Below are 26,829 nucleotides of genomic sequence, written 5' to 3' on the forward strand. Positions count from 1 at the left end.
ACACCATGCACAGTCATGGTGCATCTTCCAAGAGCAAGCAGCAGATCTAAAGTCATCAGTGAACTTCATGACCAAGTGGGGGGTTTGAGCCCTGTTCTCCCCATTCCTAGTCTGGCACATGAGAATATTTTCTCTTTTGTTTTGGGACACACACATGCCTTGCCCTCTTGCCATTTCCTCCACTGAGAATGCAACCTCCATGTTCAGAGGTAGAGTAACTCTGAATATCACCAGGAGAGGGCTGGTGCCTTTGCATTTTGCTCGTATGCTTTCTGAAGGCATCTGTTTAGTGACCAGCTGGAACAGGCAGTCCCTCTGTGGCACTTGCCCATATTTGAGACACCCCAGCAGAAAGCACTCTTGATACAATATCTCCCACAGAAATGGAAACTCTAGGACAGGGGTCCCCAACACAGTGCCCACAGGCACCTCCAATGTGGTGCCCGCGGGCACCTGGAAACCATTTTAACCCCCCCCCTTTTAATATACATACATCGATTTGTATGAAATGCATACAACTTTCTAGCAATTATACATCGGTTTCAATAAAAGTGGACCAAACATTAAAATAAGTATCTATTTGAAAGTGGCATCTATATGTCACCCATTCAGATATTGAAAGCACTGTAAAGTCCTCAATGCATTGCATTATAGGAGGTGAGTGTTTATCCTTTCAATGTTGTAATATCAGTCTTTTAGCTGTCAGAAGGAGAATTCATTTACGCTGACCATTTCTTAATTTCCATGAAGCAAGTAAATAATTTAAAAGAGTGAGTGTATCAGGGAATGTTAAAGGCTGATCCTGTATAAAATTAAACTGCGTAATAATTTCCTCCCAGAAAGAAGCAACTACTGGTTACTGCCAACACATATGTTTAAAAGAAGCATTAGCTGTATTGCACCAGCACCAATAAGCCAAACTAGACAATCCCTTATTAAAGAGACGTTGCGGAGTTGAATAGACAAAAGATTTTGCTGAATAAGACACAGCCTAAGATCCATAGACATGACAGGTAAATGCCAAAGCGGCGATCCACTGATGAGGCATTTTGTGGTGGTGCCTACAGCAGCATCTCAAATTCCCAAATGTGCCCACAGGTCCAAAAAGGTTGGGGGGTCATAAAATAGAATATTGGATGGCCTCAATATTTCACACCAGTGGGACTCTGCTTTTAACCTCTACTGAGTAGAGGAGCAGGCACAGGCAAGTCTAGAACAATCACGAAGCTAGACACAAAAAGGGAAAAGAGGCTATGGAAGGACAAGACTCTCCAGTGGTGGTGACCTGCAAGGTGTGTGCAATGTTTGTTTTCTTGCCTGAGAACAACATGGCCTACACCTGCAACAAGTGCAAGTTGATCACGCTGCTGGAAGAAAAAGTAAGTGGACTGGAGCGGCGACTGTCGACCCTCCGGGGAATAAGAGAACACAAAGAGTTCTTGGACAGAATGGGGGAACTACAGCAGCAAAGGGAAGTCCAGAAGCTTGAAGAGCAACAGCAAGATGAGGCAGTGGGAAATGCTGAGGTGAAGAAAAATGGAGTAGAGGATACTCCGTGGAAAAGGGTGACAGTTAGGAGAAGAAGAACTAGACGCCACTCTGCACCAGTGGAAGCAGTGGAGCTGTGGAACGGATTCCAGGTACTTGTGGATGAGACTGGAGGACAGCCTGCAGAGGAAGAATCACAGGGGAACCTGCATGAGAGTGAGCAAGAGGATGAAGGTCAGTCAAACAGAGGCGATGAAACCCAGGCCTACAACAACAAGAAGAGAAGACTGGAAGTAGTGGGAGACTCCTTGCTGCATGGGATCGAGACCCAAGTATGTCGCGAAGACCCGTGGACTCTCCAGGTATGTTGTCTCCCAGGAGGACAGATTAGAGACGTGACTGAAAGGTTGCCTGCAGTCATAAAGCCCACTGACAGGTATCCCTTTCTTCTCATCCCTGTGGGAACAAATGATACCGCCAAGCGGAGCTACGAAGAGATCACGTCAGACTTTGAAGCTTTGGGAAGGAAATTCAAGAACTTTGGGGCCCACATAGTTTTCTCATCCATCCTTCCAGTAGTTAGAAGAGGGATAGAAAGGGAACGAAAAATACTCCGGGTGAATGACTGGCTACGAAGGTGGTGCCGACGAGAGAGATTTGGATTCTGGGACCACGGGCTATACTTCCTGGAAGATAGGCTGTTGGCTAGGGACGGGTTGCACCTCACAAAGGATGGGGAGAATGTGTTTGGCCACAGCATGAAGAACTTCATCAGGAGGGCTTTAAACTGAATCCTACGGGGAAGGGAGATGTAATGTTGGGGGTAACAATGGACGAAGGCGCATGCACTGCAACGGAGAGAACAGCTCTGATAGCGCCCAATAATAGTCTTCAGAAACATGTAGGAAGAAAGCCAGACTATGAAGCACATGGTCTTCGATGTCTATATACTAATGCCCAGAGGATGGGAAACAAACAGAACAAACTTGAACTCTTAATACAAGAGGGAAATTATGACTTGATAGGTGTAACTGAGACTTGGTGGGATGACTCTCATGACTGGAATACAGCAACTGAAGGATATAACTTGTTCAAAAAGAACAGGAGGAACAGAAAGGGAGGTGGGGTTGCACTGTATGTGAAAAATACATATCTCTGCACAGAAATACAGGAGGAGGAGCTTGGTAGCCCCATCGAGAGCATCTGGGTTGAAATAAATGGAGCAAAGAATAAAAGGAACCTGGTGGTCGGAGTCTACTACCAGCCACCCAATCAAGGAGAAGACAAGGATGAAACTTTTGAAAAGCAAATAGCCAATGTTTTAAAGAAGCATGATGTAGTAGTAATGGGGGACTTCAATTTCCCCGATATTTGTTGGGAGACAAATTCTGCAAAACATGGCCCCTCCAGGAAATTCCTGACTTGTGTGGCGGATAACTTCCTCCTACAGAAAGTAGAGGAAGGAACTAGAGGATCGGCTATCCTTGACTTGATCCTAACCAACAGAGATGACTTCGTGGATAAAGTAGCAGTTACAGGAACTCTGGGGGAAAGCGACCATGTTGTACTTGAGTTCTTGGTTCTAAGGGAAGCAAAAGCTGAGTGTAGTCAAACGCGTACCCTGGATTTTAGGAAAGCTGATTTTAACAAACTCAGAACAATGATCAGTAAGGTCCCATGGCAAGATATGCTAACAAGAAAAGGAGTCCAAGATGCGTGGGAGCTTTTAAAAAAGGAAATCTTCAAGGCACAATCACAAACAATTCCAACAAGAAGAAAAGGTGGAAGACAACAGAAGAGGCCAATGTGGCTTCACAAAAAGCTTAGGGATGACCTGGAAACAAAAAAGGACACATATAGGAAGTGGAAAGTAGGCCAAGGAACAAAGGAAGAGTACAGGCAGGTAGCACAGAATTGCAGGGATGGTGTCAGGAAGGCGAAAGCTGAGAATGAGCTGAGGTTAGCAAGGGATGCTAAAAACAACAAAAAGGCTTTCTTCAGCTACGTGCATAGTAAAAGGAAGAGGAAAGAAATGGTGGTTCAGCTATTAAATAAGGATGGCAAAACGATAACACATGACAAAGAAAAGGCAGAGATGCTCAATACCTACTTTGGCTCAGTCTTCTCCCAAAAGAGGGTCTATGACCCCCCTGGCAAAGGCGAAGAACAAGCTGAAGGGGCAGGATTGCAGCTTGAGATCGATAGGCATATGGTCAAGGAACACCTAATTCCTTTGAATGAGTTCAAATCTCCTGGGCCAGATGAACTACATCCTAGAGTCATAAAGGAACTGGCAGAAGAACTCTCAGAACCGCTGTCTATTCTCTTTGAGAAATCATGGAGGACGGGGGAAGTGCCAGATGACTGGAGGAGGGCTAACGTTGTCCCTATCTTCAAAAAGGGTAAAAAGGAGGAACCTGGGAACTACAGACCAGTCAGTCTGACATCAATCCCTGGGAAAATTCTGGAGCAGATGATAAAGGAATCCATCTGGAAGCACCTTGACAACAATGCTGTGATTACTCGAAGCCAACATGGATTTGTTAAAAACAAGTCCTGCCAGACAAATCTGATCTCATTTTTTGATCAAATAACCTCCCTTGTAGACCGTGGGAATACTGTAGACATCATATACCTCGACTTCAGCAAAGCTTTCGACAAAGTGCCCCAGGAGATCCTGATGAGCAAAGTAGCTCGAAGTGGGCTAGATGAAACAACGATCAGGTGGATCCACAGTTGGCTACAGAATCGGACTCAAAAAGTGCTTATCAATGGGACCTTCTCAAGCTGGGGAGAGGTAACGAGTGGGGTACCGTACGGCTCAGTCCTGGGCCCAGTGCTCTTCAACATTGTTATGAATGACTTGGAGGAGGAGGTGCAGGGAATGCTGATCAAATTTGCAGCTGACACCAAATTGGGCGGGATAGCTAATACTTTGGAAGAAGACAGAAACAAAATTCAACGTGATCTGGATGGACTGGAGCGCTGGGCAGAAAACAACAGAATGACATTTAATAGGGATCAATGCCAAGTTCTGCACCTTGAAAAAGAAACCAAATGCACAGTTACAAGACGGGGGATACGTGGCTCAACCACGCTACAAGCGAGAAGGATCTTGGAATTGTTGTCGATCACAAGCTGAATATGAGCCAACAATGTGATGTGGCTGCAAAAAAGGCAAATGCTATTTGGGGCTGCATTCATAGAAGCAGTGTTTCCAAATCCCGGGAAGTACTAGTTCCCCTCTACTCAGCACTGGTTAGGCCTCATCTGGAGTACTGTGTCCAGTTCTGGGCACCACACTTTAAGAAGGATGCAGACAAGCTGGAGAGGGTTCAGAGGAGGGCAACAAAGATGATCAGGGGACTGGAAACAAAGCCCTATGAAGAGAGACTGAAAGAACTGGGCATGTTTAGCCTTGAGATGAGAAGACTGAGAGGAGATAGGATAGCGCTCTTCATGTACTTGAAAGGTTATCACAGAGAAGGAGGCCAGGATCTCTTCTTGATCATCCCAGAGTGCAGGACACGGAATCACGGGCTCAAGTGACAGGAAGCCAGATTCCGGCTGAACATCAGGAAAAACTTCCTGACTGTCAGAGCAATACGATGATGGAACCAATTACCTGGGGAGGTGGTGGGCTCTCCCAGACTGGAGGCGTTCAAGACGAGGCTGGACAGCCATTTGTCAGGGATGCTCTGACTTGGATTCCTGCATTGAGCAGGGGGTTGGACTGGATGGCCTTGTAGGCCCCTTCCAACCCTACTATTCTATGTTTCTGCGATTCTCTCAAGTACAACTCTTAAAGTGACTTCTTCTCACCTTTAGCTCAGTAAGACTCACCAAGCTGCAGAACTGAAGATGCAAATCAAGAAAGTAGTTGACCACTAACAACCAAACATGGGACATTCAGACTTGGACAATACAGCTTTTAACATTAACAGAACACACAAGGAGCAAAAACCTTACTATTTTGTCCTCTCACAAGAGACATCTTTATTAGTGCATCAGGAGAAATGTGTGGTGTGTGTTAAATGCTGACTCGCAAGATGCACCCCAGCCTAATTTGGGGTAATTTTTGTGAACTGCCCAGACAGCTTCGGCTACTGGGTGGTATAGAAATAAATAAAAATAACCTGCCTCTGCCCACAGAGAGCATTTCCCAGCAAGTCTCCTTCCTCCTTCCCTCAGCAATAGACCAAAGGAATAGATTATCCTGGGGACTAGGAGATCAGACTGTCTGGATGCTTGCAATGTGTAAAAATAACACTCAATCCCAGATCTTACACAGTAAAGTAGAAAGCAAGGAGAGACTCTGACTGGTGAACTTCCTACATAGGCATGTTGAGAATTTCCTCCCATGAGATCTCACTCTCATCCCAGGATGAGCAACAGGACCCAGGAGTCCTGGCAGCCATCGTTCTTTTTTTGGTCCTGCTAGGCCTTCCCTCTCACCTGCTCTAATCAGATTCAACCCCTTCACAGAGCTGACAATGAACCCAGATGTCCTGCTCTTCTGGAAATTGTAAAATAAGAGAAAGACTGAATATTGATCCCTGAGGCACCACCCCTGGCTGCTCTAGGTTTTGTAGGTGGAGTTCTACAAGAGAGCCCTGACCTGGCACAAGAATAACTAAAAAGGCTAGGGGGCATCACAAATCTCAACACAAGCTTATACTGTAGTGCTGCAGCAAAACAGCCCGATGCTATATACTTTGCATTGAATCTACACAAGAACTACTTCCATCTGACTTGGCAGCAGGGAGGCTTTACAAGAGAGTCACCTCCTCTTTAAATCACAAGTGATTAACAGGAAGTATGTATGTGGGAAAGGAGAAAAGCAATGTGTGCTGTCTGCTCTACAAGGCTGCATCTCCATCAAGGCCTGCTTATGACCAGGCTGGCTGTGACAAAAGCCGAGAGCTCTTGAGCAGGTGGTCCTTGGGACTGGCTGAGCAAATCAGTTCATATGGGTGTCAAAAATATGAGGAGGTAGAACACTCCGGGAGAGAGCAGAGGACAGGAGGGCCTGGTATGCTGTGGTCCATGGGGTCACGAAGAGTCGGACATGATTTAACAACTGAACAACAACAGAAAACAAGAAGATGCACAGAACTTCTAAGACCAGAAGGTGGGATATATACATTCTAAAGAACAACAGTGAATAAAATCATAATGTTCATCAGCTTCTGTGACTTCTAAGACTATGTACTGAGATTTGGGACACAAAGGTAACTGTAGTTTGGCATTTGTCACATCCAGGGAAACAAAGTTACACCTGCGTCTACATTACCTGGCATACACACACCCTAGTTGGACCAAGTTCTAGACATACAGGAGACCCAATGTGGAAAACTGACCTACTGGGCAGGGGCAGTTTTTGCTCTGAAGCTTCTTTAAACAGCCTCATAGATACAGGGCCCATGAACTTGCAGTGGCCAAAAGCCTCCTTCCTTAAATACTAAGATGGGGTCCATATATAGCCACACAAGCCAAGGTCCACTGGACAGTAAACCACATTCACAAAGCAAGAACCAAGCAGAAAATTAAAAAGGAGAATGCAAAGCACAGTACAAGATGTGCATTTTCTGGAGCAGCTGAGGGGTGACTACTATGCAAGTGAGAAAGCAAAGATGGCAGCTTCCAGGAGAGCTGCTGCACATCGTCTGCTGTAGCAAACATGCTGGGCAGAATGCCCTGCAGCGCCTTCAAGATGGACTGAAGCACTGCAGCCTGAGCGTTCCGAGGCAGGAGCAGAGGCATGGCACAGACACCGAGGGTGCTGGGAAACCCGACATCGAGGAGAGCCACGGAGGGTCACATGGATAAGAGCTGCCAACCCCCGGACTGCCCCTTGAGCTCCCAGTGGAGGAACTGACCAAGTAGACAAGTTGGGTAGCCTTTCCGCAGAGAGTGATCATGGAGGCCAGCTCATAAAGGGCAACCCTCAGGCTGGGCAGCAGGAGGCACAAGGGTGCCTAACATATTTGTTGTTGTTCTTAATTTAAAACAGCAAGGGTGTATTACATCAGTGGTGGAAAACCTGTGGCTTTCAGATGCTGTTGGGCTACAATGTCCATCAGCCCCAACCACTGGTCATGCTGGCTGGGTGCTGATGGGAGTTGGAGTCCAACATCTGGAAGGCCACAGGTTCAGCCCTTTCTCTGACCAAAATCACCCCTTCCTCTGAGCTCCCATGAGCCGTGTTGAGGAGGAGGAGGAGGAGGAACAGAGACCTGGGCGGAGGTCCTGGGGGACTGACACGACAGGTAAGGAGAAGTGCTACTGGACAACTTATGCCTAAACACTCTTCTTTAGATCATCCTGAAGAACAGTGGTGGTCTACTGGTGCTGTAGTTAAATGTCAGGCCTGTTGTTAGTAAGATTGCCCTCATTCATGATTTCATTGTGGATGAAGCGGCAGACCTGGTGTGTATTCCCGAGACCCAGGTTGGGGAGCTGTTAGTCTCCCGCAGAAATGTTCCTCTGGGTACTTAGTTCAGCACCAGAAGAGATCAGAGGGTTGGGGAGGGGGAGTTGCTGTGGTCTACAGGAATTCCATTCTTTGCACTGGGTGCTTGGGACAGATCTGGCATCCTGCTGCTCATCAGTCTCCCTGCCTAACCCGACAAAGGCGGTCTCAGATTTAGTGTAGAGGGCTCCCAAAATAGTGGTCCTGGAAGAACTCAATATCCATGCCAGGGTCACCATGCCTGGAACAGCTCATGACTTCATGGCCACCATGACAACCACAGAGCTATCCCAACGTGTCACAAACCAACGCTGGTAGCAAGCCTTACTCCAGGTCTGGTTCTCTCTACCAGACAGGAGGGTGATGGTCTGTGGTGGGGGATTTCAAATCTATCCCCTTGTCATGGTCAGATCACTTCTTGTTGAAATTTAGGCTGGTAGTAACTATGCCTCTCTGCAGCGCTGGGGGACCTATCAGGATGGATCCAGAGAGTTCTAGGAGGCTTCCCAGCTAGTATGACCAGTACTCCTGACAAAGCCCTGGTCACTGAGTGAGTACAGAGTTGATTTGGGCAGCTGACATGATCCCACCTGAGCATCCTCTCCTGCTCTTCCAGCTGGGTCTTTGGTACACATCTGAGCTGAGGACAAGGAGGCAAGCTGGGAAACAACTGGAAGGCAGGTGGAAGAAAACTGATCTCGAATCCAACCCAACACAAGAAAGAGCTGTTTATCAAGCCTACTCTGTGGCGGTGATGGAGGTGAAGAAGCAATTCTTCTTTCCCACCACTATCACATCCTCTCAGTGCTGCCTACTCGGAAAAGCTCTGCTGATTTGGAGCCATTTGCATTCTGGTCCGGTTGGGATAGCCATTAAATCCCTTAGTACTATGCCATCTTCAGCAAAGGAGATCGTTACCTCGTCGTGGTGCTGGAGCTTGAGCACCTCAATGACGTCGTGAGCTAAACCGTGAAGGGACACCCAAGATGGGAAGGTCATGGCAGAGAGGTCAGACTAAATACGATCCCTGGGGAAGGAAATGGCAACCCACCCCAGTATTCTTGCCATGAAAACTAAATGGATCAGTACAACCAGAGATATGTCAGTATACGGTCGGAAGATGGTCAAAAAGCTACTGGGGAGGAACAGAGGATAAGTTCAACTAGCCCCAGATGTGATGACACAGCTAGCTCAAAGCCGAAAGGACGGCTAGCAGCCGATGGTGCTGGTGGTGAATGACAAATCCGATGTTCTAAAGATCAACACAACATAGGAACCTGGAATGTAAGATCTATGAGCCAGGGCAAATTGGATGTGGTTATTGGGGAGATGTCAAGATTAAATATAGACGTTTTGGGTGTCAGTGAACTGAAATGGACTGGAATGGGCCACTTCACATCAAATGACCACCAGATCTACTACTGTGGACAAGAGGACCACAAAAGAAATGGAGTAGCCTTCATAATTAATAATAAAATGGCTAAAGCAGTGCTTGGATACAATCCAAAAAATGACAGAATGATCTCAATTCGAATTCAGGGTAAGCCATTTAACATCACAGTGATCCAAATATACGCCCCAACCACAGATGCTGAAGAAGCAAAAGTAGATCAGTTCTATGAGGATCTGCAGCACCTACTGGATAGTACGCCAAAAAAAGATGTTATTTTCATTACAGGAGATTTTCCCAGAAAATTTTCCCAGAAAATTAGAAACATCGGAGGTAAATTCCAGGCAAAAATGGGTATGATCAAAAACAAAGATGGCAAGGACCTAACAGAAGCAGAAGAGATCAAGAAAAGGTGGCAAGAATATACGGAAGATCTGTATAGGAAGAATAATAATATCGGGGATAGATCTGACGGTGTGGTCAGTGAGCTGGAGCCAGACATCCTGAAGGCTGAGGTTGAATGGGCCTTAAGAAGCATTGCTAATAACAAGGCAGCAGGAGATGACGGTATCCCAGCGGAACTGTTTAAAATCTTGCCAGATGATGCTGTCAAGGTGATGCATGCCATATGCCAGCAAATTTGGAAAACACAAGAATGGCCAACAGATTGGAAAAAATCAACTTATATCCCCATACCAAAAAAGGGAAGCACCTAATAATTTTCAAACTATCGAACAGTGGCATTTATTTCACATGCCAGTAAGGTAATGCTCAAGATCTTGCAGGGTAGACTCCAGCAATTCATGGAACGAGAATTGCCAGATGTACAAGCTGGGTTTCGAAAAGGCAGAGGAACTAGAGACCAAATTGCCAATATCGGCTGGATAATGGAGAAAGCCAGGGAGTTTCAGAAAAACATCTATCTCTGTTTTATTGACTATTCTAAAGCCTTTGATTGTGTGGATCATCACAAATTGTGGCAAGTTCTTGGTGGGATGGGGATACCAAGTCATCTTGTCTGCCTCCTGAGGAATCTGTGTAACGACCAAGTAGCAACAGTAAGAACAGACCATGGAACAATGGACTGGTTTAAGATTGGGAAAGGAGTACGGCAGGGCTGTATACTCTCACCCTACCTATTCAACCTGTACGCAGAACACATCATGCGACGTGCTGGGCTTGATGAAGCCAAGGCTGCAGTTAAAATCGCTGGAAGAAACATTAACAATCTCAGTTATGCAGATGATACCACTTTGATGGCTGAAAGCGAGGAGGACCTGAGGAACCTCACGACGAAGGTGAAAGAAGAAAGTGCAAAAGCTGGGGTGCAGTTAAACCTCAAAAAAATCAAGATTATGGCAACCAGCTTGATTGATAACTGGCAAATAGAGGGAGAAAATGTGGAGGCAGTGACAGACTTTGTCTTTCTAGGCGCAAAGATTACTGCAGATGCTGACTGCAGCCAGGAAATCAGAAGTCGTTTACTTCTTGGGAGGACAGCAATGACAAATCTTGATAAAATAGTGAAGAGCAGAGTCATCACACTGACAACAAAGGTCCGCATAGTTCAAGCAATGGTATTCCCCGTAGTAACCTACGGCTGCCAGAGCTGGACCATAAGGAAGGCTGAGCGAAGGAAGATAGATGCTTTTGAACTGTGGTGCTGGAGGAAAATTCTGAAAGTGCCTTGGACTGCAAGAAGATCAAACCAGTCCATACTCCAGGAAATAAAGCCAGACTGTTCACTTGAGGGAATGATATTGAAGGCAAAACTGAAGTACTTTGGCCACACAATGAGAAGACAGGATACCCTGGAGAAGATGCTGATGCTAGGGAAAGTGGAAGGCAAAAGGAAGAGGGGCCGACCAAGGGCAAGGTGGATGGATGATATTCTGGAGGTGATGGACTCAACCCTGGGGGAGCTGGGGGTGGCAACGGCTGACAGGAAGCTCTGGCGTGAACTGGTCCATGAGGTCACGAAGAGTCGGAAGCGACTGACCGAATAAACAACAACAACAATTATACCATGCCATGTTTGCTGGACATTTGAGGGCAACATTGCTTGCATCCAGCACATCAAATTCCACAGCTAATGCAGTTCAACCTGTGGAGATGTCTAGGGCAGCGTCTGGTCAGATATGGATGCAATGGCTTTCAGCTTTAAGACCTGAGGATGTGAACAAGGTCCTTGGTCAAGTTTGACCGATCACTTGTTTGCTCAACCCTTGCCCTTTGTGGCTTATCATATCTAGGAGGGCAGGGATGACTGGCTGTGTTCTGGAAGTTATAAATTCCTCTTGAAAAAGGGAGAGTGGCCCCTGTCTCCTTAAAAGAGGTGGTCATATGATTGTTTCTGGGAAAAGGTCAATAGACCTCAAAGATCTCAACAGCTATAGGCAAGCAGCTAACATCCCCTTCCTGGGCAAGGAGCTCAGGCATATGGCGGCTGATCAGATACAGGCAATCTTGAATAAAACTTATTTCCTGGATCAATTCAGTCAGGACTTAGGCCTGGTTTTGGCACTGAAACCACCTTCATCCCTGTGGGATGACTTATGCTGGGAAAGAGGCAGGGGCCTCTTGGCAGCTTCTGATGCCACGAACCATGGTATCCTTCTGGAGAGGTTGTCTGAGTTGAGAGTGGGTGGTAAGTCTTTGCAGTGGCTCCGCTCATACCTGGATGACCACTTCGAAATGGTGGTGTTGGGGATTTCTCCTTGACTCCATGGCATTTATGTTCTGGGGTCTTACCCCTCATTCTATTTAACATCTACATGAAACCCCTGAATGGGGTCATCCAGATTTAGAATGCAGTGCCATCAGTATGCTGATGAAACGTGGCTCTCTCCTCGTCTCATCAGATCAGGTGAGGCAGTGGAAATGCTTAAGCAATGCCTTGCCATGGTAATAGACCAGATGAAGGCCAATAAACTGAAGTTCTATCCAATTAACACAGAGCTCGTGCTGAGTGGTTTGTCTATCTGGGATACAACCTGTTCTGAAAGGGTTGCACTCCCCCAAAAGATCATGTTGTAGTCTGTGGGTGCTTGCGGATCCACCTTTGTCACGAGACACAAATGTATTCTGTGACACAGTGCAATTTTTACCAACCTAAGCTGGTTGGTACGACTCTACCTAGACAGAGATAACCTGGCTCCAGTAATCCATGCCCTGAACTTCCAGTTTAGATTACTGCAATGTGGCATACGTGGGGCTGCCTTTGAAGACTGCTAGTACAAAATATGGCAGCAAGAATACTTAATGGAACTGGGCATTTTGATCATATTATGCCAGTATTGTATAATCTGCATTGGCTCTTGGTTTGCTTCCGGGCCCAATTCAAAATGTTTGTTTTAATCTCTACAGCCCTTCATGGCTTGGGGCCATATGAAAGGCTGCCTTTCCCCACCATCTTCCTCCCTATGCATACCTTGGGATAGTCATCAGAGGCTCTGCTGCAAGTGCCCACACAGTGGGAGGTGCAGCAAGTGGCCACTCAGGAGAGGCGTTAGCAGTGGCAGCCCCCCAGTTATGGAATGGCCTTCCAAGAGAGATCTGCTTGGCACCTTACCCTAATGTTTTTGGGCGCTAGGCACATTTTTTTAATTATTATTCTCGCAGGCTTTTAAAATGGCTGCATATTCTTGCTACTCAAGTGTATCTTAAAGTGGGTTTACCTATATGAATTTTTAAAGACCTTTATAGTTTTTGTTGGCTGCTGCTTTATATCCTGCTGGTTTTAAATTGAATGCTTTACTGGGCTGCTTTTCTGGACTTTATTTGTATTTATATATGTTCTCCTGAGAGCTGTTTGCTATATGACAGCGACTAATAACTGAATGAATATATAAATAAAGTATCTCTATTGTGCCCATTTTTTCCCCTAGTGAGCCTAATAGGAACTTTGTGGAAGGGAGGAGCAAATTAGTTTAGGGAAATGATACTGGGAAAAAGCTAAACACACCTTTCCCAGCACCTCCCCCTCGGATCTGATCAACACACCCTCCACATGCACACACAGCACTGCTTTCAAGTTAGGATATCTGTGATGATCAGATCCAAAGTAATGTGTGGTTTAGCCCAGAGCATCTGCGATGCAACAGAATTTGTTTTCACTTCCTTCACACAACAGGTCACCTTCACCTTAGACACACACCTGTATATCAAAATCTAATTGGTATTTTTATTGGGCATGAATATTTAAGAGACAACACAAATAATTTCAAACATGAGCAACTGTTATGATCATAAATTTACTAAGCACCGAAGAATTATACTTGACCCAGGTAAAGATCTCAGTTTACTTATTATGCACTTCATCTTTTCTCCTAATTTCAAAATTCTCCTAATCACACACCTTTTAGTGCATCAGACTGACAAGAATTCTGCCACTTAAATGAACATATGAAAGCTGGCTTTCCTGGTTTGCAAATATGGGCTGTGACTGGAAAATTCAAAACCAGCTGCTTGGCCACTGCGTGAACAGAGTGCTGGACTACACAGACCCTTGGTCTGAACCAGCATGGCTGTTACTAGGATCACCCATAACTTTAATACTGGCACCTAGGAGTTCAACAGTATTTCTAACGTCAGGCTAAGACTAAAATTTATTATTGTGCAAGAAGAGGGGCGGGGCTGATCTATCAAGGAACCACTGATACCAGAGTACTTTGGCTGTCACCTCGTCACCTTATTTTATTTTACATATTTCTATGTGGCCCTTCAATTCAAAACTTTCAGGGCAGTTTACACTGACGAAAAACAATAAAACAGTGAAATGTGGTGCTAAAAATAATGTGTTGGACTGCAACTCCTGTAATCCCAGTAGCCTAATACATCTGGAGGGCCCCAGGTTCGGGAAAGCTGTCTTAGTGAATGGGTAGGTTGATAAGGGAGAATATGTCCCCTCAAGTACCCACATTTCAAATCACATCTGCACTTTTGATTGAGCTCACAAACAGTCCCAAAGCTGGTGGAGCTCTTTTAAGCACAGGAGAGATGTGTTCCCAATGCCCTGTAGCCTAGTGGTTGCAGGTAGCCTAGTGGTTGCATTTTGAGCCAACTGCAGTTTCTGAGCAGTCTTCAAACAGTGGCCCAACATGAAACACAATGTAGCAGTTTAACCTGGAAGTTATCAGAGCATGGATAATGGAAGCCAGGCTCTTTCTACCAACGAGTAGTTGCAGCCAGCGCATCAGCCTTTGGTGATAAAAGCCACTCTGTCCACTAAGGCCACTTGGACCTCTAGTGAAAGAGCTGATCAACTAGGCTGGCTCAGGCTTGCTGCATCTCCAAAGCATCTTAACAGCCAGCATCTAAAACAGGGGCAGTTTTGCAATGCTGGAGCCCAATGCATGCTGGAGCGCTGCAGAGTAACAAGCCATGATTTTGAAAGAAAACAGCCACAAAAGCCACAAAACATAAAAGATCAAAATTGACAGTTAAAACCAAACAGCACCATATACACAACAACCCCAGTAGTCCTGACTCAATTCTAGGCCAAGATAAACTGGTGAGTCTTTGAGGTCTGCTTAAAGACCTGCGATTATGCTGCCTGACAGACATCAACTGGAGCAGAGTTCATAGAATCATAGATTAGTAGAGTTGGAAGGGGCCTACAAGGCCATCGAGTCCAACCCCCTGCTCAGTGCAGGAAGCCAAGTCAGAGCATCCCTGACAGATGGCTGTCCAGACTCATCTTGAAGGCCCTCCAGTGTGGGAGAGCCTACCGCCTCCCTAGGGAATTGGTTCCATTGTCGTATTGCTCTAACAGTCAGGAAGTTTTTCCTGATGTTCAGCCGGAATCTGGCTTCCTGTCACTTGAGCCCATGATTCCGTGTCCTGCACTCTGGGATGATCGAGAAGAGATCCTGGCCTTCCTCTCTGTGACAACCTTTCAAGTCCTTGAAGAGTGCTATCATATCTCCCCTCAGTCTTCTCTTCTCAAGGCTAAACATGCCCAGTTCTTTCAGCCTCTCTTCACAGGGCTTTGTTTCCAGTCCCCTGATCATCTTTGTTGCCCTCCTCTGAACCCTCTCCAGTTTGTCTGCATCCTTCTTAAAGTGTGGTGCCCAGAACTGGACACAGTACTCCAGATGAGGCCTAACCAGTGCTGAGTAGAGGGGAACTAGTACTTCCCGGGATTTGGAAGCTATGCTTCTATGAATGCAGCCCAAAACAGCATTTGCCTTTTTGGCAGCCACATCACATTGTTGGCTCATATTCAGCTTGTGATCGACAACAATTCCAAGATCTTTCTCGCTTGTAGAGTTGTTGAGCCACGTATCCCCCATCTTGTAAGTGTGTGTTTGGTTTCTTTTTCCTAGGTGCAGACTTGGCATTTATCCCTATTCAATGTCATTCTGTCGTTTTCTGCCCAGCGCCCCAGTCCATCCAGATCACGTTGAATTTTGTTTCTGTCTTCCAAAGTATTAGCTCTCCCGCCCAATTTTGTGTCATCTGCACATTTGATCAGCATTCCCTGCACCTCCTCCTCCAAGTCATTCATAACAATGTTGAAGAGCACTGGGCTCAGGACTGAGCCCTGCGGTACCCCCACTCGTTACCTCTCCCCAGCTTGAGAAGGTCCCAGTGATAAGCACTCTTTGAGTCCGATTCTGTAGCCAACTGTGGATCCACCACAAGATCACCATTACGACCACTTCATTACTGCCAAGTTCTGATCCCTTTTTGCAATTCTGGCCAGTCATTTGCAAGCCCAGACACTCATGATCAACACAGTTTGCATAAAATCACAGTGTACGCCTAATGCAGTGCTGTGCTCCTGAAATGTTTTGTGGACAATAGCAGTCATGAGACAATAAGAGATTTAGCAACATCCCAATTAAAAATCCAAACCTACATGCCTGGTAGAATTTTGCATTTTAAAGGCAATTTGGACTTTAAGCCTGTAATCTGAAAGATTCCAACCACAACATTATGAAAACAACCATATTTGCTACCAACATTTAGTAATGAGAGATAGGTGGTTTCTAGATAGAGTAGTTCTATTCTTAGCTATAACGCTGATCATCATTGATAGACCTCCCCTCCATTAACGTATATAAGCCTCTGAAAGCTCCACTTATGCTAGTACCAATTACAATATCCTGCAGCAATGAATTCCATGGGTTCGCACAAAAGGCATCCAGCACAAACTTAACAACAGGCTCATCAAGAGTTACAACATCCAGATAGGAAGAGGCCATACAGAATCCAATCTTTTTTCCCATTCCCTCTTTTAGGCCACAACTGGCTGAAAGAGACACATATTGGAGGCAGACAGGCCAGTAATACATCTATTTAACTTTCTACTATGTGTAGTTTTAGAAACCATTTATATGTTCATCCCCCACTAAGTTAAGAACCCCCCCAACCCCCCCATCTATGTCACCTGCCTGATTGTTTTAGCTGCACTTTTCTGTTCATGCTGCAAACCTTGGGCGGGGGGAAATGTGGCAATCAGAACACGCACTATCCTGAACATGAACGCAACATGGATCTATATAAGAGTATTGAGAGATGGTAAGGCCTGCAAGACTCTAAACAAGAACTTGAAGGCCATAGACAAACATTAGCACAGGTCACACATTACTACATTTGGTTCAAGACCACTAGTATTCAATGCATGTCCCAGGGCTGCATCGCAAATACCAAGAAACTGCCATACTGGAAGAAACGGCCCTCCTCTCTCAACTTTTGGCACACACAGAAATAATCATTGTCAAGGTCCGTGGACAGTAGGCGCAAAATCTCCCGATGCTGAGCTGCCTTTTTAAAACCTGACCTCCCCTAGCTGGACTTTTTGCAGCCACGTTACAGTGTGGACAATGACCTTTTCCTGGCACAGGCTCTCTTACACCTTCAGTAAACTATACCCAGCCAATGGAAACTGCTACAGAAGAGTTCATGCCTGAGGTGTTACTATAGACAATTCCATGGACAGGCTAATATCCACATGCAAGTTCTACCCAAAGTCTGCATGAGCTAATTCAGGAACACTACACTAGGGGGGAGGGAAATAAGAACAAAGGGGGCAACTCGGGAAGAAAGGAAGGGAACCATGACCTCGAGCCCTGCAAGAAGATCTCTTGCTTCTCAAGGGACAGTTGGCAGGACAGCTGGATCCAAATCAGATGCAAAGCATCACGGGCTATTTAGGAAGAGAACCCCACAGCACAGCAAAGGCATCTTCACTCTAGCCATCACCACAGGCAAAGCTCATCCTCCCTGGCAGCTTCCTCAAGGGTGGGAGCGGGGGCCTGACAACATCCTGGCCTGAAAATGAACTTGGAGCTCCAGCACTGCACCAAACCCGCCGACCTCTCCCCGCCCGGTGTCTCCCTCACGCGCGAGGAGCTGGAGAAAGCCACGAGGCTGGTTCGCAGTTCCCTTTTGTGGCCTCTGCAAAGCGTGGCGCCGGGAGGGGAAAACAGCCAGAAGCCTCCGAGCCGCTCTCCTCCTCCCCTCCCGCAGCCAGGGCATCCGCCTCTAACGGGCGCGACACGGCTAGGGCTCCTGGGAGGCCGGGCCTTGAGCCAGCCTCTCCGCCTCAGTTCCCCCAGTGGCAAACTTGGAATGGCGACTCCCACACCCCTCCGCAAGGCAACCGGCGTCGCAGGGCCAAAACACACACCCGAGGCCGCGTCCCCGTTGAGAACGGATCCCCAAGGCGAACACCACGCACGAGAAGATGGGGGGCGAGGGAAAACGGCTCAAGCGCGCGCGAGGAGGCGGCCGCCCGGGGCCCAGGCGCGGAGCACGGACGGCTCCCCGGAAGGAGAGGGGCGCCGGGCCTGACCCCGGGGAGGGGCGCCGCGTCGCCATGGCCACCCCTGCAGGACGGGGTAGCGGCGTCGCCGCCGCCATCCGCGCCGCCGCGTCTTCCCTCCCGGGGGGGCGGGGCCATAGTGCACCCCGCACCTGCCCGGCGCCCCCGCCCTCTCCTGCGGAAGCCCGGGGGGTGCGCAGGGGCCCCGTCGCCATGGCGACGGAGGGGGCGGGGCCCCGAGGGAGCGGGGTGGGGGCTCCCCGGTTCCCATGGCGATGGAGGGGGGCCGCGCGCGTCTTACCGGCTGCTCCGCGCGCGGGGGGGAGGAGGAGGAGGAGAGGGGGGACGGGAGAGGGGAAGAGGAGGAGGCCGCAACGGCGTCTACGGCTCCGCGTCTCTCGCTCCTTCCTCCTCTCGCCGCTTGTTTGTGTTTGTAACCAAGATGGCCGCCCTCCTCCCGGTCACGTGAGGCGGGCTCCAAGGCAAGGCAGGCGGCGAGAGGGGTCACGTGCCGGGGGAACGGGGAAAAGACGTTGCGCAGCCGCAGTGCGCAGGCGGCGGCGGCGTCTCTACCTCACGTCCCCTTTACCGACGCTGGGCACGCGCGGCCGTCACGTGACCTCCCCTCGCCCCAAACTCTGCCCCCTCCCCCCCGGAGTGCTGCGGAGGTATCGAGGGAAGCGGACGCGCCTGGCTGTCACGTGATTAGGGCGCCGGCCCGGCCCTTCACTCAGGCCTATCGGGTGTGCCGACCTGGTCACGTGGCTTGAGCCGGGCCGGCCCGAAGCGCGTCCGCTGCCCCCTCCCCCGCCTGCGTCCGCTACCCCGCCAAGACGTGTCAATGACGTCATGGGCGTCGTCTCGTCGTAAAATGACGTCAGCAAATAGTTTTTGCGACATAACAGACTCCTGTTCCTTGACTTTGTAGAGGAATGAATAGGTAGGTAGGTACAGACATACCAACAGCTTATTCCCATTATGTTTTTAGGGCTTGTCCTGCCCCAGCGAGGGTTATGGAAGTAAGGCTGGTTGAAAGAGTGTCTCTGGGCATCTGCAGAGTGACTTTTGCTTACTCCCTCCTCATGGCTGCCGAAATACAGCTGCAGTGGAGGCGAGGAGGATAGCCAGGCCATTATTTATTTATATCCTCCACCCTTCCTCCAAGCACCTCAGGGTAAAGAAAGTGCTTATCTCCTCTCCCGCCTCCATTTTCTCCTCACAACAGCCCTGCAAGGTGGGTCAGGCTGAGACAGAGTGACTGACCCAAGGGCACCCAAGGAATTTTATGGCTGAGTGGAGATTGAACCTAGGCTTCCCCAGGCCTGTTCTTAGCCTCCTCACTCCTTCCCCTCAGTGTCATGAGCTTCTTTGGTGGAGGGGACCTGAGAACAAAAAAGGACCCATATAGAAGTGGAAGGAAGGCCAAGCTACAAAGGAAGAGTGCAGGCAGGTAGCACAGAACTGCAGGGATGGCGTCAGGAAGGCTAAAGCTGAGAATGAACTGAGGTTAGCAAGGGATGCTAAAAGCAACAAAAAGGCTTTCTTCAGCTTTGTTGTTGTTCAGTCGTTCAGTCGTGTCCGACTCTTCGTGACCCCATGGACCATAGCACGCCAGGCCTTCCTGTTACGTGCTTAGTAAAAGGCAGAGGAAATAAATGGTGGTTCAGCTATTAAATAAGGATGGCAAAATGATAACAGATGACAAAGTAAAGGCAGAGGTGCTCAATTCCTACTTTGGCTCAGTCTTCTCCCAAAAGAGGGTCTATGGCCCCCCTGGCAAAAGCAAAGAAAAGTATAGGCTGAAGGGGCAGGATTGCAGCTTGAGATCGATAGGCATATGGTCAAAGAACACCCAATTACTTTGAGTTCAGATCTCCAGGGCCAGATGAACTGCATCCTAGAGTAATAAAGGAACTGGCAGAAGAACTCTCAGAGCCAGTGTTTATTCTCTTTGAGAAATCATGGAGGATGGGTGAAGTGCCAGATGACTCGAGAGCATAAAGGAGGAACCTGGGAACTACAGACCAGTCAGTCTGACATCAAACACTGGGGAAATTCTGGAGCAGATGATCATAGAATCATAGCATAGTAGGGTTGGAAGGGGCCTACAAGACCATCGAGTCCAACCCCCTGCTCAGTGCAGGAATCCAAGTCAGAGCATCCCCGACAGATGGCTGTCCAGCCTCGTCTTGAATGCCTCCAGTGTGGGAGAGCCCCCCGCCTGCCTAGGTAACTGGTTCCATTGTTGTATTGCTCTAACAGGACATTTTTCCTGATTCTCATCCGGAATCTGGCTTCCTATAACTTGAGCCCATTACTCCATGTTCTGTATTCTGGGATGATCGAGAAGAGATCCTGGCAATCCTCCCTGTGACAACCTTTCAAGTACTTGGAGAGCACTATCTTATCTTCAGTCCTCTCTTCTCAAGGCTAAAAATGCCCAGTTATTTCAGTCTCTCCTCGTAGGGCTTTGTTTCCAGTCCCCTGAAGTTAGCCTGCTTCCCCAATTCACTTCCTCTTGGCAGATAGTGATTTTGCGGGATTGGGGCTGCTTTGGTAGGGGGTATCTACATTGACAGGATGGGGTGGACTATTCACTGATGTTGCCTGGAGCACCTCCTGGAGGCTGCTACTTGGGGGCCAAACCTGCCCCAGGAGCGCCATCGTGCAGTGCTGCTTCCAAGGGCTTTGGAGAAGGAGCTAGGCAGAGGCTTCTGGGAGAAGGTCTGGATGGCTGCAGTGAGTTTTGCACCCACACTGACTTTGAACCCCACAGAATCAAGGGCTGTTTCAATCCCCCTTTTGCCTCCCCCACCTACCCATATTTCCACCGCAGGAACTCAAACAGATCAATAAATTCTGTACCCTGAGGAGAATTCTAGAAGTCGGTGGCAGTGGTGCTGCCATGGTCAGACCCTGGGGTGAAGATTCAGGGCCCCTTGGCCTGGGAGGGCCCCCAACAGACCCTTTGAAGGTGGTTGGGGGTGGTGACACCATGAAACATCATCCTCTTAGCCCACCCTACTGACAAAAGCAGCCACCTGGGAAGAGGAAGATAAGGAGGCGGGGGTGTTTGGTTGTTTGTGACATCTGGCTGGCTTCCCAGGTTATCAGCCAAACTACGTCCAGTGAGTCCCCCCCACCCATACACACTTTGAACCGCACAACTTTGAGGATCTGGGAGACGGTCTGGATAGAACCAGTGAGTTCTCCCCATCCCCAGCTTTGAACTGCACAGAACTGAGGGGCTTTCAGTCCTGTTTCACTTCCAATATTTGAGCCAGAGGTTCTCAAATAGAGAGATCAATAAATTTTGCACCCTGAGGGGAATTCTAGAAGTCGGTGGCAGTGCTGCTGCCATGGACAGACCATGGGGTGAAAATTCAAGACCCCCAACTGACCCTTTTATATGCATTCTAACTGTTGAGTAGCTGCAGTCTTAATCAATCAGATGCTGCCTTTGTGGGGCACAGCCAGTAAGGGCACAGGAGTGATGTACAGACCTTTCCTTTGCCATTCTTGTCCCCCATCCCCTGTAATTGAATAAACCTCCTTCATTGGCTTATTGGGGTGGATTGATTCCCTATTTGCATTTTCAAGAGTTCATCAGCCACCCCCCATGATCCCTTTTCAAGTGCTAAATGAGGCACTGAGGAAAGGAAGGGAAGATGGACATGAGACCTGGCCAGCAGAAACTGGAGCCTAACTGCCTGTCTCCTGCACAAGGATCCTCAGGAACTGTATCAAGAATCTGCCCAATTTCCCCAGATCACTGAGCCTGCAATCTTCCCAGGGTCAGGTTCCACAGATAATGATTCCATAGTTGAGCGATTCTATACATTTCAGTAGAGAGATCTGTGATGGAAAAGGGAATACCTGCCATGGCTGTAGCCTTGGGAGATCCAACCTTTCTCCGCCCACCGTTGTCCTATGCTTGGGTCTGGAAGAGTAGGCTGGATGTAAGGCTCGCGTCACCATCTGGACACTGTTGTAAACTTTATAGCTGTCTTGAGGCAAAGTTAGTTCCAACACAGGGGCAATTTCTCTTTCTGTTTTCATCCACTCCTCCCTTTCACTGACAATGCATATTTTGAATAGCAACAACGAAATGCTTTTTCCATGTAAAGACTGATGTGACGGAGGTCAAAATTGGCTTGTTTTGGCCTGTTGTTTGTCTGCATCAAGACGGAAAAGAACCAATGGCTGTGCTGAAAACATAACCAAGGCTTGGACAACATTGAGGTGATGTCCCACAAAGCTGTTGTGATCCAGACTTTCCCTTCAGTGGAGTCTACCCACAGTTCAAGTATGTGTTTTAGATAAATTACTCCATAAAAGCAATCAGTATGTAAGCACCTTAAAAATAATGCAGTGATTACTCGAAGCCAACATGGAGTTGTCAAGAACAAATCCTGCCAGATCTCATTTTTGATCAGGTGACCTCCCTTGTGGACTGTGGGAATGCTGACACCATATACCTCGCCTTCAGCAAACCTTTCCACAAAGTGGCCCATGGTATCTTGATTCATAGATTCATAGAATAGTAGGGTTGGAAGGGGCCTACAAGGCCATCGAGTCCAACAACCTTCTCAATGCAGGAATCCAAGTCAGAGCATCCCTGACAAATGGCTGTCCAGCCTCGTCTTGAATGCCTCCAGTATGGGAGAGCCCACCACCTCCCCAGGCAATTGGTTCCATTGTCGTATTGCTCTTACAGTCAGGAAGATGATCAGGGCCTGGAAACAAAGCCCTATGAGGAGAGACTGAAAGAACTGGGCATGTTTAACCTTGAGAAGAGAAGACTGAGGGAGATAGGGTAGCGCTCTTCAAGGACTTGAAAGGTTGTCACAGGGATCTCTTCTCTATCATCCCAGAGTGCAGGACACGGAATCATGGGCTCAAGTGACAGGAAGCCAGATTCCGGCTGAACATCAGGAAAAACTTCCTGACTGTTAGAGCAATACGACAATGGAACCCATTTCCTAGGGAGGTGGTGGGCTCTCCCACACTGGAGGCGTTCAAGCCGAGGCTGGACAGCCATCTGTCAGGGATGCTCTGACTTGAATTCCTGCACTGAGCAGGGGGTTGGACTCGATGGTCTTATAGGCCCATTCTAACCCTACTATTCTATGATTCTAAGAAGCTGCCATCTGCCCCAGCTTGGGGGGGGGGGAGCTGGTTGTCTCCAGGGGCTTCGAAGGGAGGATCTGAGAGCACTTTCCAAGTACTTAAAGGGTTGTCCATGCAGAAGAGAGATGCAACCTGTGCTGTTTCATCCAAGACTGTAGGACATGAAAAAACAGGCTGAAGTTACAGAAAGGCAGATTTTGGTTGAACTTGAGGATAAACATCCCAACAGTCAGAGCAGTCTGATGATGGAGCCAACTGCCTAGGGAAGTGGTGACCTGGAGGTCTGCAAGCGAAGATGGGACAGCCATTGGTCAGGGATGCTTTAAACTGGATTCCTGCACTGTGCAGGGGGTTGGACTCCATGGCATAAATGGCCCCTTCCAACTCTGTGGGCCATTTTGCACATTACAGTGGCCCACCATGGGCTAATTAGCCTATGATTTGCGGGGACACATGCTGTGTGCAAGCCACTTCCATTTGCTGTAAACAACCTTTGATCAGCCCAACCGCTGGGTTGTTCAGGGGCCAAACATCTCACTTGTTAACTCAAAAGCAAACCATGGGTTAACCGCTGAGTTGTTTAGCCCCTATACAAGCCAGCGGTCCAGTTTTGCACGTCAGTCTCACAACCTCCTATCAGCCCAATTGGAAGTTATTTATAGAAAGTGGAAGGGGTTTGTGCATGGCATGTGTAGCTGTGATGTTCAAACCAGGTCTATGATTCTATGAACTATGGCCATGGGTGGGAGGCGGACACAGTGAATGAGGTGCAATTTGTTTATCAGCACAAACTATTTTATGGCCTGGGTGGTTCCCCAGGGTGGAGGGAGCCACTTTGCACTGCCCTTTCTTATCTGGTGGTGATAATGGCAGGGATTCCCCTGGAATCCACCACGGGTTCAGTCACCCACATTCTTGGTATTCAAAAACAGCGAAGACTTTGTGCCACCTTAAAGACTAAAATTTATGATGGCATAACCAGGGATTCCCTGGCTTCTCAGACCCATGGGCGCATTAGGGAATTTGAGAAACTGCTCTGGGCACCACCACAAAATAGCTCCTGTGGTGGATGTGGCTAGTCACCAAATGGTTGCCATGGGGGGCTGGCTAGTAAAAAGTGAACTAAAGAGGTGGGGCGGGGGAGGGGGGAGAAATAGCGAGGCTAGAGGCTGGGAGGAAGGGGAAAACAGCAAGGTAGAGGGGAGAGAAAGTGCAAGGCTAGCAAGGGGACAAAGAAGGATGCCCTAACATTTTCCAAGGTTTCTCTTAAGACATTTTCTTTAAGGGGACAGGGAGAGGAAAGCTTTGTGGGCACCATGGCCTCTGTGGGTGCTGCTTTGGGGACCCCTGGCCGAAGCTTTACTGGACTACACTCTGGACTTCTTCAGAAGCGTGAAGAGTTTCCTGAGTTATGAGTGGCTTGGATCCAGGACTACAGCTGGTCCAGGGACTACAGAAGCAAGCAAGCTCCCAGAGAGCGAGCGACCAGAGCGAGAGAACAGGGGGAGCAAACAGGAATTGGCCAGGGGAGTTGCAGTGGTAGAAGAGACAAAGGAGGCAAAGGAGACAGAGGCTAAGAGTGGGACTCTGCTTTTAACCTCTAGTGAGTAGAGGAGCAAGCTCAGGCTAGTCTAGAACAATCACAAAGCTAGACACAAAAAGGGAAAAGAGGCTATGGAAGGACAAGACTCTCCAGTGGTGGTGACCTGCAAGGTGTGTGCAATGTTTGTTTTCTTGCCTGAGAACAACATGGCCTACACCTGCAACAAGTGCAAGTTGATCACGCTGCTGGAAGAAAAAGTAAGTGGACTGGAGCAGCGACTGTCGACCCTCCGGGGAATGAACACGAAGAGTTCTTGGACAGAATGGGGGAACTACAGCAGCAAAGTGAAGACCAGAAGCTTGAAGAGCAACAGCAAGAGGAGGCAGACATGGGAAATGCTGAGGAGAAGAAAAATGGAGTAGAGGATACTCCTTGGAAAAGGGTGACAGGAGAAGAAGTAGATGCCACTCTGCACCAGTGGAAGCAGTGGAGCTGTGGAACCAATTCCAGGTCTGCTCTGACTTGGATTCCTGCACTGAGCAGGGGGTTGGACTCAATGGCCTTGTAGGCCCCTTCCAACTCTACCACTCTAGGATTCTAGGATCCGCCTTCTGTGGACAGAAGGGCTCCATTCATGAATGGTGCCTCTGCCCAATTTTCAGGGGTGCACCACAGCTCACCTCATTCAGCAGGCTCCCCTGACCATCTGTATAGCATTTCCAGGGGGCTGGGGGGCTTGCCTGGAGAGTAGGGAGCAGGGAAGCCCATTTCTGCCAGTTGAGCTGCACACACCTAAACATGGATCCAATCCAGTATATATATTCATGGGGAGTTGTAAACGGTGAGGTCAGATGGGAGTGATAATTACCTTATTAATAATGGCCATTCACAAAATAGTTGCTGGGTGATAACACAGGCATCCTTGCCTTGTTAGTAGACTAACACAGGCACTGAGATAACAAGCCTTTGTCCCTGTTCATGCCCCCCGAGAGAGTTGCACCTTTTGGCAAATGTTTGTCCATCTGTTTCATGCTGAACTTGCTCTTTGAAGTTCCTTTGGTTAAGAATTGCCACGTTCAGGTCAGTGACAGTGTGTCCAAGGAGGCTGAAATGGCCACCCCACCTGCTGACTTGTGAATGCTGCTGTTGCTGCTGTCAGATGTGTGCCCATTTATTCTTTTGCATAGAGACTGGCCTGTTTCCCTGCGTGGTAAGCAGAAGGGTGTTGCTGGTAGATGATGGCATACAGCACGTTGGAAGATGAGCAGCACTCCCTGATGTCAGTCCTGTGATACTGTTGCCGGAGGAGATATGGGGACAGCGTTGGCACCTGGGTCTGTCGCAGGGTCTGGTTCCTGGGTCTGTGGTTCCATGGCCTGGGGACCCACATTGGAAGCTACCTGCCCTTTCACTCGGATGCCTCTTGCCACCCACCCCCTGCTCCACATCTATCACCACCCAGTGAAGGGAGAGGGAGGCCTCCTTGCAGCACTCCTTTCGCTGCTCAGGATGCCTGGCTCAAGAGGGTTCACGCAGCTTCTAGGCCAGCCTTCCCCAGCCTGGTGCTCCCCAGAAGTGTTGAGCTGCAGCTCCCCTACTCGCCAGCCAGCACGGCCAACAAACCCCAGCAACGTCCTCAAGGATATCCTCCTGAACAACAGTGGAGTGATCTTCCCAGTGAAGCCTGGCTGGTGCCAACGTTGTCATCTTTTGGGTGCCAAGTGAAGAGTTTCCTCTTCTCCCAGGCATTTGATAGCATGTGATAAGGTTTTTCATGGGTCCTGGGATTTACTGTTGATTGTTTAAGTTTATTATAATTTTGTACATTGGCTTTGTACTGTTATTATATTGTATTTTGCAGGTTAATCTTCAAAACCTCCCAGGGAACTTTGGCTGTTGGGCAGTGTAGAAATGTAATAAATGAAATGACAGGGAACTTGGAACTCCAGGTTGCTGAAGGCTGTTCAAAATGCCTGCCCAGCCTCCTACAAAGACAGCACTTTGCTTCCTTTCTGGGGAAAATGTTACTTTTGCTT

General features: G+C 48.3%; 1 protein-coding gene across 12 annotated transcripts in view; it reads right to left on the reverse strand.

Annotated features, from left to right (window-relative positions):
* The window catches only part of GIGYF1 (GRB10 interacting GYF protein 1), a 39,828-nt gene extending 21,267 nt beyond the window's left edge, over window positions 1-18,561 (reverse strand). For 11 of the 12 annotated variants that reach the window (XM_084806909.1, XM_084806911.1, XM_084806910.1 and 8 more), the window contains exon 1: window positions 18,422-18,561. The gene's annotated coding sequence lies outside the window, so the exon portion shown is untranslated. The remainder of the gene's footprint in view (window positions 1-18,421) is intronic. The other variant, XM_084806900.1, reaches the window with a different exon arrangement.
* Between the last annotated feature and the right edge of the window lie 8,268 nt (window positions 18,562-26,829).

The sequence above is a fragment of the Heloderma suspectum genome, chromosome 6 (genome assembly GCF_057233095.1).
Source record: "Heloderma suspectum isolate Gila_16-S chromosome 6, 16-S_ref, whole genome shotgun sequence".
In the NCBI taxonomy this organism is placed as follows: Eukaryota; Metazoa; Chordata; class Lepidosauria; order Squamata; family Helodermatidae; genus Heloderma; species Heloderma suspectum.